This window comes from Phyllobates terribilis, unplaced genomic scaffold (genome assembly GCF_046119375.1).
Source record: "Phyllobates terribilis strain yellow unplaced genomic scaffold, ASM4611937v1 Scaffold_10__3_contigs__length_209671492, whole genome shotgun sequence".
NCBI classification, from domain to species: domain Eukaryota; kingdom Metazoa; phylum Chordata; class Amphibia; order Anura; family Dendrobatidae; genus Phyllobates; species Phyllobates terribilis.
The window spans coordinates 128,811,676-128,824,498 of NW_027362770.1; the positions used below are offsets into that span (position 1 = coordinate 128,811,676).

Below are 12,823 nucleotides of genomic sequence, written 5' to 3' on the forward strand. Positions count from 1 at the left end.
TACAGGTGTCCTTCCTTTCCCTTTTCTTTCTTTACCTTTCCCGTTCCTTTTCTTCTCCTCCTACCTCTTAAATGTTTTATATATGTTATATTTTATGTGTATAGTAACCCCTTTCCCTTACCTATCCTGTACACCCCAATCTTTTTCATTTTCCTTCTATCCCTTTAAATTTTTTATTTTTCCGTTTTTCCCCATTTTCCTTAATAAACCATATTTTTCCTTCCCCCTTCTCATCCTTAACTCTTTCCATCCATTATTTTGCCTATATCTTTCATCCCTTTAAATTTCGCATTTTTGCTTTTATTTTGTTCTTGTTTGCGTCTATATTACTGTGTATTTATAACATGTCTCCCCTCTTTCTCTATATTACTGTGTATTTATAATATGTCTCCCCTCTTTCTCTATATTACTGTGTATTTATAATACGTCTCCCCCCTTTTCTATAGTACTGTGTATTTATAATACGTCTTCCCCCTTTTCTATATTACTGGGTATTTATATGTCTCCCCCCTTTTCTATATTACTGTGTATTTATAACATGTCTCCCACTTCTTCTATATTACTGTGTATTTATACGTCTCCCCCCTTTTTCTATATTACTGTGTATTTATAATCCGTCTTTTTCTATATTACTGTGTATTTATAATACGTCTCCCCCTTTTCTATATTACTGTGTATTTATAATACGTCTTCCCCCTTTTCTATATTACTGTGTATTTATAATATGTCTCCCATCTTTTTCTTTACCATTTATGTAAAAAATCCTTAATAAAAACTATTTTAACAAAAAAAGTGCCCACTGTGCACCCAAGGATGCGGCTGAACCGTGCGGTTTTGCTGCTTTTTTTTCTATAGATGCTTCTATGTGGAGTCTAAAAAAAACACAGATACTTTATTAAGTGCAGAATTAAAGCTTTTCTGTACTATAAAAAGCATATTAAAAATGCAGCATCACATCTGCACCAGAAACGCATCAAATAAGGGGGAGATGATTGTTATTGTGGAGTTTGGTGCGGACATCTGCTGAAAACAAAAAACACAGTATTTCTGCAACGTGTGAACACGGCCTTACAGACATAAAAAAGCCAGATGTCGTATAATGAAGCTACAATAGAGATGGGAAGGTTCTGGCGGCTCCGACTGCGAATGAGGGAACAAAAAAATAATCTACAGGTCCCAACGAGAAATGAGCAGGACTCACAGATGACGTCGCGCTGCCCCGGAAGGTAATAGATTCGCGGCCTCCTGTCCAGCCGCCAGGTAGCACTGATCTGGACGCTGGACTGGAGACCCGGGAATCGACCCGCTCATCTCTAGTCCCAACTGTCCTGGATACAGCGGACAGTCCCGGATTTTGGTCTATGCCCTGCAGTTTTGGCTGTCTGCTGAATTTCACTCACTGCCAGCGCCCCTCTGACAACTCCTCCTGCCGGGGAGAGAAAGATAGTGGTAAATGGGTGTGGATTGGGGTGTGACCAAACTTTGCCCTGGCGCACTATGTGCACCAGCACTATGCGCACCGCTTGATTTGGAGAAGTGGTGACGTGTTTCTATTATACTTTTCCTCTGATTGTCCCATTCCAGATTTTGGCTTCCAAATACTGAGGTAAAATACTGACCAAATACTGAACGTGTGAACGTGGCCCAATGGAGATAATATATCGCTGCGATCAGCCCCGATCCATTATAATACTGAAGGGAGAACGGCTGCAATGCAATTATTTTATGTTTTGCAACTATAATGAGTTTTGATATTTTTCCACCATATTCTATTTATGTAAAATAACCTAAATGACAGAGGATGATTCAGAGGAAAATGAAAAATGTCAAACAGTCCAAAAGGGGAGAGGACCTGCTGTGCATAGACATTGGAGGGATCACATGGGGATTTGGGCTCTGCCACTTTAAAGTGTGGGGATTACTGGTGGCTCGGCCATTCCCACAGTCAGAGCTGGTTGGCTGGGGAGGGTCACTTGATTCGTCTCTGTCCCCCCCTCTCCTGTGAGAAGACGGAAGTGCTGGATGCTGGTGGGTGCCTGCTCTTTGTGTGTCCTGTTACTGGCAGAGGAGACATCTCTGCTGCTGTGCTGAGGAGCAGGGGGATGTTCACATTCACTGCAGTCAGAAAGTCGCATGATCTGCAGCTCTGCCACCATTGTGCAAGTCTGTAGTATAAAGTGCAGCAGGTCATGTGATCAGGCTGATAACTACCAGCAGGATGTGCAGGGAGGATGATGAGGAGAGCAGTCTCTGGCTGACTGCCTGCAAGGGCTGCATTCTTTATGACTAAGCTCATAAACTAAGGACAAAGTTCAGACATATGACAAAAATCTGTTCCTCAGGACTGGTTTTTCCTGCTGGAGCTCACTGACATACCTGCAGGGATCACTGAGAGTATAGCAGGGCTGTATTCACACAGCATGTATTTTTATGCAACATCCTCCTTCCTCCAATTCCTAATAGGAGTCAATGACCAATGTAGGCCATATATTGGTATCATATGCCAGACACATATATAGGGTATACTTGCAGTGTGCTGGGAAAACAAGATGGACAGCTACTGGTTAATCTCTTATTAATTACCTCAGAGTGCTGCACAATGTAAAAAAAAAAGAAAAAAAAAAGGCCTCTCAGACCGACCCCACTGCGCCTCTCGCTGGTCTGCTGATGTAATGTCACTGATCGGCCGCAGCCTTCACTGTCCGTACGAGTGGAAGAAACCCCATTGATCTGCTGGTATGGAAAGGTGAAGCGCTGAGGAGCGCCGCTGGTCTGGGAGGCTAAGGACAGAAAGCAATTGGGTAATTAAGAGTGGATAAAATGGTGGACAAACCCTTCAATTAATCATAAACTTGAATATATATATATATATATACACATATACATATGTTATTTTTCTCAACAGTTTCGCCGTGTGTGAGGCCGCGCTTCCATGTTCAGTTTTTTACCTCAGTATGTGTAAGCCAAAATCAGGAGAGAGGAAAAGTATAATAGAAACACTTCACCACTTCTGTATTAATCACCATCTCCTGGTTTTGGCTTACAAATACTGAGGTAAACTGACCAAATACTGAATGTGTGAATGTGGTCTAAGGGAGGCTCACATTGTAAAAGGTCTTGCCAGTCACGTCCACGAACTCCATTGCAGATGGGCGCTTTGAACTGCCTGCCGTTCTGTGCACTAGAATAGTTCATGCTGCTGTGTTTTGCACATGGCCCTGAGGCTGCCATTGGTCTGTTGTGCACACGGATTGAAAATACATCTGACTGAACCCTTTTTTGAGGCCCCATTCACTTATCTGTGTTTAAACACATATGTGAAAAAATGGTACCGGTGTCATCAGTGTTTTGCATCCATGTGTCGATTTCTCCTATCAGTGTGTCATCCAGGTGTTCATTCCTACCGTCCTCGTGGCCGTTTCTCCCATCAGCGTGTCGTCCGCCTGGCCGTTTCTCCCATCAGCGTGTCGTCCGCCTGGCCGTTTCTCCCATCTGCGTGTCGTCCGCCTGGCCGCTTCTCCCATCAGCGTGTCGTCCGCCTGGCCGCTTCTCCCATCAGCGTGTCGTCCGCCTGGCCGCTTCTCCCATCAGCGTGTCGTCCGCCTGGCCGCTTCTCCCATCAGCGTGTCGTCCGCCTGGCCGCTTCTCCCATCAGCGTGTCGTCCGCCTGGCCGCTTCTCCCATCAGCGTGTCGTCCGCCTGGCCGCTTCTCCCATCAGCGTGTCGTCCGCCTGGCCGCTTCTCCCATCAGCGTGTCGTCCGCCTGGCCGCTTCTCCCATCAGCGTGTCGTCCGCCTGGCCGCTTCTCCCATCAGCGTGTCGTCCGCCTGGCCGCTTCTCCCATCAGCGTGTCGTCCGCCTGGCCGTTTCTCCCATCAGCGTGTCGTCCGCCTGGCCGTTTCTCCCATTCTACAATCAGTGTTTTTCACGGATGGATAAGGAAATGACTAAATGACAAAGCTTCTCCTTTCCTTTGCAGTGTTAAGCACGGACTATACTCTGCTGCCATCTCTGTGCTGTACATGTTGTTCACCGGCCCATAGAGTTTTATTGGCCTTTGTCATCTGTGCTGCTGTAAAAAAACAAAAACAAAAAAAAACGGACATATGTGTTTTGCACACACGGTCCATAAATAGCAGACATGTGAACAGCACCATAGATTATAATGGGTACGCAAAGTATCCGTGAAAAAAACTAATGCAACACACGAGGCCTAAGGTATATGCACACATGAAAGATTTGCCGTGGAATTGTCAGTGAACCCCGGTGCTCAATCCTCTTCCACTAGGGATCATATTCTGCTTTATATGTGGAGTTTGCTCACATAATGGACATGCAGCAGATTATTAACTGTATTCATTATTACCTGCAGCCGCTTCCATTGCTGAATGTGGCCAAAAGCTGAATAGGTAAAAACCAAAATACTAATTTCTTGTGAAGGAAAAAAAAAAGATGTGAAGTTTTGTTGCCTGAAGGCTGGCTTCACACATTGCACAGCAGACATGTGGTTGATCCAGTCTGAAAAGCCTCAGGAAAATCTGCCCGTTAGAAAGGTCAACCTAAGGACAGGTGCAGACCAGTGTAATTTCGACATTGCAAGTTAATGAGTCCTTGGAAAACATCGAACTGCACTCGGATGACATCCAAATGCAGTCTGACGTTTTACACGCACCTATAGACTTGTATGGGTGCGCATTGTCTGATTATTAGATGCCGATTTGGATGCTGTGAGTGCATGAGAAAAAGATTGCAGATCTGCACTGCCCCATAGTATAACATTGGGCCGAGTGCTATCCAATAACCCATCGAAGCGCACTCGGCCTTGTTACACGCTCGTGTGAGCGAGCCCTTAGTGAGGCCGGGTTCACACATCTGTGAAACACGGACCATTATCTCTTCAGATGACCCAGCCTGACCCGGGCCAATCTGGCCTTCATAGACATATATACAGTGCATTGTGAAAGTATTTGGCCCCCCCGAACTTTTCTACCTTTTGCTACATTTCTGGCTTCAAACATAAATATATAAAATTCTAATTTTTTGGGGAAGAATCAACAACAAGTGGGACACAATCGTGAAGTGGAATGAAATTTATTGGATATTTTAAACTTTTTTAACAAATTCAAAACTGAAAAGTGGGGCGTGCAATATTATTCGGCCCCTTTACTTTCAGTGCAGCAAACTCTCTTCAGAAGTTCAGTGAGGATCTATGAATGATCCAGTGTTCTCCTAAATGACTGGTAATAATAAATAGAATCCACCTGTGTGTAATCAAGTCTCCGTATAAATGTACCTGCTCTGTGATAGGCTCAGGGTTCTGTTTCAAGTGCAGAGAGCATCATGATGACCAAGGAACACACCAGGCAGGTCCGAGATACTGTTGTGGTGAAGTTTAAAGCCGGATTTGGATACAAAAAGATTTCCCAAGTTTTAGACATCTCAAGGAGCACTGTGCAAGCGATCATATTGAAATGGAAGGAGTATCAGACCACTGCAAATCTACCAAGACCCGGCCATCCCTCTAAACTTTCATTTCGTACAAGGAGAAGACTGATCAGAGATGCAGCCAAAAGGCCCATGATCACTCTAGATGAACTGCAGAGATCTACAGCTGAGGTGGGAGAGTCTGTCCATAGACAACAATCAGTCGTACACTGCATAAATCTGGCCTTTATGGAAGAGTGGCAAGAAGAAAGCCATTTCTCAAAGATATCCATAAAAAGTCTCGTTTGAAGTTTGCCACAAGCCACCTGGGAGACACACCAAACATGTGGAATAAGGTGCTCTGGTCAGATGAAACCAAAATCAAACTGTTTGGCGTAAAAGCAACACAGCTCATCACCCTCAAAACACCATCCCCACTGTCAAACAATGCTGCCACCACCATATGGTTTGGGCCTGCTTTTCTTCAGCAGGGACAGCGAAGATGGTTAAAACTGATGGGAAGATGGACGGAGCCAAATACAGGACCATTCTGGAAGAAAACCTGTTGTAGTCTGCAAAAGACCTGAAACTGGGACAGAGATTTATCTTATAACAAGACAATGATACCAAACATAAAGCAAAATCTACAATGAAATGGTTCAAAAATAAATGTATCCAGGTGTTAGAATGGTCAAGTCAAAGTCCAGACCTGAATCCAAACGAGAATCTGTGGAAAGAGCTGAAAACTGCTGTTCACAAACGCCCTCCATCCAACCTCAATGAGCTCGAGCTGTTTTGCAAGGAAGAATGGGCAAGAATTTCAGCCTCTCGATCTGCAAAACTGATAGAGACATACCCAGAGCGACTTGCAGCTGTAATCGCAGCAAAAGGTGGCGCTACAAAGTATTAACTCAAGGGGGCCGAATAATATTGCACGCCCCACTTTTCAGTTTTTAATTTGTTAAAAAAGTTAAAAATATCCAATAAATTTTGTTCCATTTCACGATTGTGTCCCACTTGTTGATTCTTCCCCCAAAAATTAGAATTTTATATCTTTATGTTTGAAGCCAGAAATGTGGCAAAAGGTAGCAAAGTTCAAGGGGGCCAAATACTTTCACAATGCACTGTATATTGTATTGGCTCAGGTCAGGGCAGGTCTTCCACTGTGAGCATGGTAAGCGTTTCATAGATGCGTTACACCGGCCGAAGGCCGAATTCAGCAGTCCATGAAATATGGTCCAGACTGTGATGTACGGACAGACTGGGCATGGGTCTTCCATCCCAAACTCAACAACCTCATATATGCCTATATTCGAGTCGAAACTTCCAGAGGAAGTCCATAAATCATGGTCCATGAACCGGAATGTGTTCACTGATGTCTGAATTCTAATTCTATGGGTATGACCACCCACAGTGTTTTTGATGATTCTTCTCCTTCCAGATAATTACAAGCCTGGCCAGAAAATTTGCCTTTTTGGTGCATTTTGATGATTTTTTTATGTGTGTTTTAGTTTGATCTCAATGTGGAAAAGCTGCAGTAAAAACGCTGTAAAGGATGACCTGCTGGGTTTAAAAAAAAATAAAAATAAACAATATATCTCAGGGAAATAAGCACACTGTGTGAATGAGATTTTAGAAATTAATTTATTTGGTTGTTACTGTTAAATCCTTTGTTTTTTCCATATAAAACATGTAAAAACGCATCAAAAATAACGTGTGAAGAAGCCCTCAGGCCACATTCACACATTCATTTATTTTTTATATCCGTTGAAAACAGACCATTTTTCTCCCATGTCATCCGTTTTGCACCCTTTTTATAAAAAACTGAAGTAGGTACACTGTCTGAATTTTTTTTAGCAGTTAACACTTAGCAATAAATCAGATAAAGATGGATGAAACATGGGTGGGAAGGCTGAAGTATAAAGTCTGTCTTTTTGTTTTTCATTCATTTTTAACCCCCATAGACTGTAATGGCTGTGTCTGATCAGTAAAACAGATGAGAACAGGACATGCCCTGAGTCTTCCGGACGGGACACATGGATTCTTTTTTAAAATTGATATTTGTACGAATCGGTGAAATTTGATGGCTCTGTGTGCTGTCAATGTAAATTGTCTCTTCAGAGAAGAAGAGGACTATAACCCTAGTGCCACCTAGTGAAAGGAGCAATCCTAAGTCAATATCAACCCTCTAACTAGCCTTGTCACATAACTCAGGATAAAAACCAAAATCTCAATTTACAGACTGTGTTTCTGGGTACTGCCCCTCATCTGTGCAAACTGTGAGATATGGTTTGGCTGGGTGAGAGGCGTCCGACGGGATCCAAGGGTTAACGTTTCTCCTTGCGGAGAGTGACATGTCAAAATTAGAATTAGTTTTGGCTTTTATCTTAAGGCTGTGTGCCCACTATGCGTTTTTAAGCGTTTCCACAGCGGCAATTCCACTGCCGAAACACTTAAAAAACTCTTGGTAGATGCTCTGCCATGTTCCCCCAATCATAATCCGCATGTGCTGTGCACGTGCTGCCGAAATTTCCACTCCGGATTATCATTGCGGAAAAATCCACAGCACTACCAATTATCTTGCGTAATCGCGGCGTTTTCGCCGCCATGGACTTGCATTGAATCGTTTAATATCCGCATGACTACATGTGCACATGCGGATATTAAGCGATTCAATGTGCGGATGGTACCCGGGTCTGGAGAAGAGGAGACTCTCCTCCAGACCCGGGTACCATAGTACCTGTAGTCGAAAAAGAATTAAAATAAAACATTATTAAAATATACATTATACTCGCCTTCTGATGGCCCCCGGTCTCAATAGTGATGCGTCCTGGCTCCCCGGCAGCTTGCGATGGTCTAAAAGGACCTGCTATGACATCATTTAGTTATGTGACGGGTCACGCGACCGCTGACGGCGGTCGCGTGACCTGTCACATGGCTAAATGACTTCATGGAAGGTGCTTTTACACAACCGCGAGACACCAGGGAGACCGGACGCATCGGATAAGGAGACCGGGGGCCATCGGAAGGTGAGTATATCTTTTTGTTTTTTTTTACCATTTTTATTCTTTTTTTGAACTAACTTGATCACACTATATAAATCCATGCCGGTTGCATGGATTTATGTAGTGTGACCAATTTGTCAAGCACTTTCTAAGTGATGCTAAAATCGCTTGGAAAGCGCTTGTCAACCCGCATGCAGATATCGCATGATCAAAACGCTTCACTTAGGCTGTGTGCCCACGTAGCATTTTTCAAGCGTATATGCTGCGGAATTTCCGCAGCATAAACGCTCCAAAAACGCTTGGTAATCCGCCCCCCATGGTCCTCAATGAGAAGCCGCACTGTCAATGCCCACGCTGCGTTTTTTTCCGCTGCGTTTATGCTCCGCGGAAAAATCCGCAGCATGTCATTTAATTTTGCGGAAGCGCGGCGTAATCGCCGCCATTGACTTGCATTGGGCCGCTTCAAATCCGCAAATATGTAAAAATAATTGCGGAAGTGAAGCGCATTTGCTGCGGTCTTGTACCTCAAAACCGCAGCAAATAGGAAGTGACGTCACAATTGGGCGTTCCATCCATCCATCCCATGAGCATCCCATAATCCAGGAAGACGAGAATCCCATAATATTCCCGTCTCTCAGGATCATGGCTGCTAACGTGGGATAGTACAAGCGCATGAATGTCAACGTGGGATTCATGATTAGTGTGGTAAGTGTCTGTATGTGTCTGTGTGGTGTGTATGTGGTCTGTATGTGTCTGTGTGGTGTGTATGTGGGGTCTGTATGTGTCTGTGTGGGGTCTGTGTGCGCAGGTGTCAGCAGGCAGACATAGGCCGATGTGACACTACTACTCCCATCGGCCTATGTCTGTCCCCCGTCCACTCCTGCCAGCAGGATCAGCTCGATGGGAGCAGTAGTTCCCATCAGACTGATCCTGCTGTAAAATGTGCCCCAAAATTAAATTTAATAGCCCCCATATGTGCCTCCATATATTATTGACCCTATCCCCCCCCCCCCCCCTATTTTTTTTTTTTTTGGGGGGGGTGCTATCATTAGTTTTTTGTTTATTGGCCCCAATAATATGTAATCTACTGCCCCCTTTTTTTTCATTGGTGGCCAGTGGTTACCTAAAATAAATTAGTTCATACATTACCTGTCCCCGCCGATCGCCACCTAAAATAAAGTAAAAAATAAAAAACTACACCTATACTCACCTAGACACCTAATTCCCCGAAGCCATCGATCTCCTGTAATAAAATCTAAAATAATAAACCACAACCTTATCCTTACCCCTCCGTAGTAGTCCACGAGTGTCCCACGAAGATCTCCAGTTCAGAGCAGCCACATAGAATGTGACCGCTCTGAACCGCTGCCGCCGCTAGAATGAACGGGTTCGCCGGAGTTCAGGCAGCGCTGCTCCGGTTAGCTGCTTTACGGCCCCGCTGTATCGTGAGAAATTCCCACGGTACAACAGGGCTGTAAAGGAGGTCACCGGAGCAGCGCTGACTGAATGCACTCCGGTGACCTCAGTCAGGGGCTCATGCTGCTGGGAGCGGACGTGTTCCCGGCAGTGTGAGCTTACAGCAGCCATGACAGCTGTCACATCTCCAGATGTGACAGCTGTGCATGGGAGATCAGCGCAGGAACGTGGACAGGTAACTATTTTTTTTTTTTTAGTAAAATTAGAATTAAATAAAATTGTGTTTTATTTCAAATAAATTATTTTTTTCTGGGTGTTTGTCTTTTTTCTTTTTAACACTTTGTAGGTTAGTAATGGGGGTGTCTTATTGACGCCCATCATTACTAACCTGGGCTTCATGTCAGCTGGCGCTGACATGAACCCCACCACTATTACCCCCTGCCACCGCACCAGGGCAGCGTGGAAGAGCGAGGCTAAGTGCCAGATTTGGCGCACAAATATGATGCGCCAAATCTGGGGCAGCTGAGGGCTGATATTATAGCCTGGGAGGGGGCCTATAACCATGGCCCCTTTCTAGGCTATTAATATCAGGTCGCAGCTGTCCGCCTAGCCTTTGCTGGCTACAATTTATAGGGGGACCCCATGTCATTTTTTTTGGGGGGGTCTTATATAGTAGCCAGAAAAGGCAAAGCGGCTAGCCTTTGCTGGCTAAAATTTATAGGGGGACCCCATGTCACTTTTTTTTGGGGGGGTCTTCATAAATAGTAGCCAGAAAAGGCAAAGTGGCTAGCCTTTGCTGGCTACAATTTATAGGGGGACCCCATGTCACTTTTTTTGGGGGGGGTCTTCATATATAGTAGCCAGAAAAGGCAAAGTGGCTAGCCTTTGCTGGCTACAATTTATAGGGGGACCCCATGTAATTTTTTTTGGGGGGGGGGTCTTATATAGTAGCCAGAAAAGGCAAAGCGGCTAGCCTTTGCTGGCTACAATTTATAGGGGGACCCCATGTCACTTTTTTTGGGGGGGGTCTTCATATATAGTAGCCAGAAAAGGCAAAGTGGCTAGCCTTTGCTGGCTACAATTTATAGGGGGACCCCATGTCACTTTTTTTTGGGGGGGTCTTCATAAATAGTAGCCAGAAAAGGCAAAGTGGCTAGCCTTTGCTGGCTACAATTTATAGGGGGACCCCATGTCATTTTTTTGGGGGGGGTCTTCTTATATAGTAGCCAGAAAAGGCAAAGCAGCTAGCCTTTGCTGGCTTCAATTTATAGGGGGACCCCATGCCACTTTTTTTGGGGGGGGGGTCTTCATATATAGTAGCCAGAAAAGGCAAAGTGGCTAGCCTTTGCTGGCTACAATTTATAGGGGGACCCCATGTCACTTTTTTTGGGGGGGGGGTCTTCATATATAGTAGCCAGAAAAGGCAAAGTGGCTAGCCTTTGCTGGCTACAATTTATAGGGGGACCCCATGTCACTTTTTTTTTGGGGGGGGTCTTCATAAATAGTAGCCAGAAAAGGCAAAGTGGCTAGCCTTTGCTGGCTACAATTTATAGGTGGACCCCATGTCACTTTTTTTGGGGGGGGTCTTCATATATAGTAGCCAGAAAAGGCAAAGTGGCTAGCCTTTGCTGGCTACAATTTATAGGGGGACCCCATGTCACTTTTTTTGGGGGGGGGGTCTTCTTATATAGTAGCCAGAAAAGGCAAAGCGGCTAGCCTTTGCTGGCTACAATTTATAGGGGGACCCCATGTCACTTTTTTTGGGGGGGGTCTTCATATATAGTAGCCAGAAAAGGCAAAGTGGCTAGCCTTTGCTGGCTACAATTTATAGGGGGACCCCATGTCACTTTTTTTGGGGGGGGGCTTCCTATATAGTAGCCAGTAAAGGCTAAGCTAACTGCTGCGGCCTGGTATTAATAGCAAAGGAAGGGTCCATGGTTATTGGCTACTTCACAGACTATAACATCAGCCAACAACCGTCTGCTTTCCCTTTGCTAGTTATTAAAACTATGCATGAGCCCACTTATTTTTTTTGGTTAAAAGATTTTATTAAAGTGAAAGATTATTGTACAGTGTATGTAGGTTCATTCACTGAAAGCTCCTGCATACGCTGTAAGGTTGATTTCTCACGTCCACATATCCACGTTAGTACAGATAAGTGTGACCGAGCATGCTTTGCAATGGGTCTGTGTGTGGGTCTCCGCTGTGTGTGGAAAATGGCATCAACACTCGTCCCGGAGATTGACGTGTGAAAGAACCGTACAATATAGGTGAGGGGTTAGTGTTGGTGTGTGTGCGTAGATATCTCCATATGTTTATTTAATTATTTTTTTGGGGTTAATCTTTTATTCCTCCATTTTGTTTTTAAAATAATATTCACACACGTTATTATTCACTGTGGATTGAAAAATATCCCGAAATATGGGACCGAGCTAGTCCTGACTACAAAGACAAGCAGAAGAAAAAAGACGCCTGGGCCTCTGTTTTGAGCCAAATGTATCCCCAGTGGGTGAATGCGGAACGTGATGCCCAAGAGGAAATTAGTAAGTTTTGATTTTTACACTTATTTTTATATCTATTTATAATTGCACTTTTTGGTGTTAAAGCAGTTCATAAATTGTTTTGGTTGTGTCATTGCAGTGTATGATATTAAAAATCAGTGGAGATCGGTCACCGACCGGCTGGTGAAGTATCACCAGTCGGTGCAAAGTGGCTCATCACCAAAAAAAAGAAAATTTCCTTTTGCGGACGAGCTGGCCTTCATACTAACCAGTAGGAGTTTGCGGAGGTAAATTCCCAAAACATATTAATTGAAATGTTTCCAAAAATGTTGTATTTACATTGGGATTTACCTTTTATTATATACAGAACTGAAGGAAACATCATGGCCCCAACAGCAGAAGAGGACACAAACACAGAGCAAGCAGAGGAGGAATCCGAGGACTTTTTCCAGCTTTCCTCACCGGATCCATCTGCTT

The 12,823-nt window shown here is 44.3% G+C and overlaps 1 protein-coding gene across 1 annotated transcript in view; it reads left to right on the top strand.

Annotated features, from left to right (window-relative positions):
- Positions 1 to 1,934: 1,934 nt before the first annotated feature.
- Positions 1,935 to 12,823, top strand: part of RNF213 (ring finger protein 213) — a 271,043-nt gene continuing 260,154 nt past the window's right edge. The window contains exon 1 of the mRNA XM_073649777.1: positions 1,935 to 2,028. The gene's annotated coding sequence lies outside the window, so the exon portion shown is untranslated. The remainder of the gene's footprint in view (positions 2,029 to 12,823) is intronic.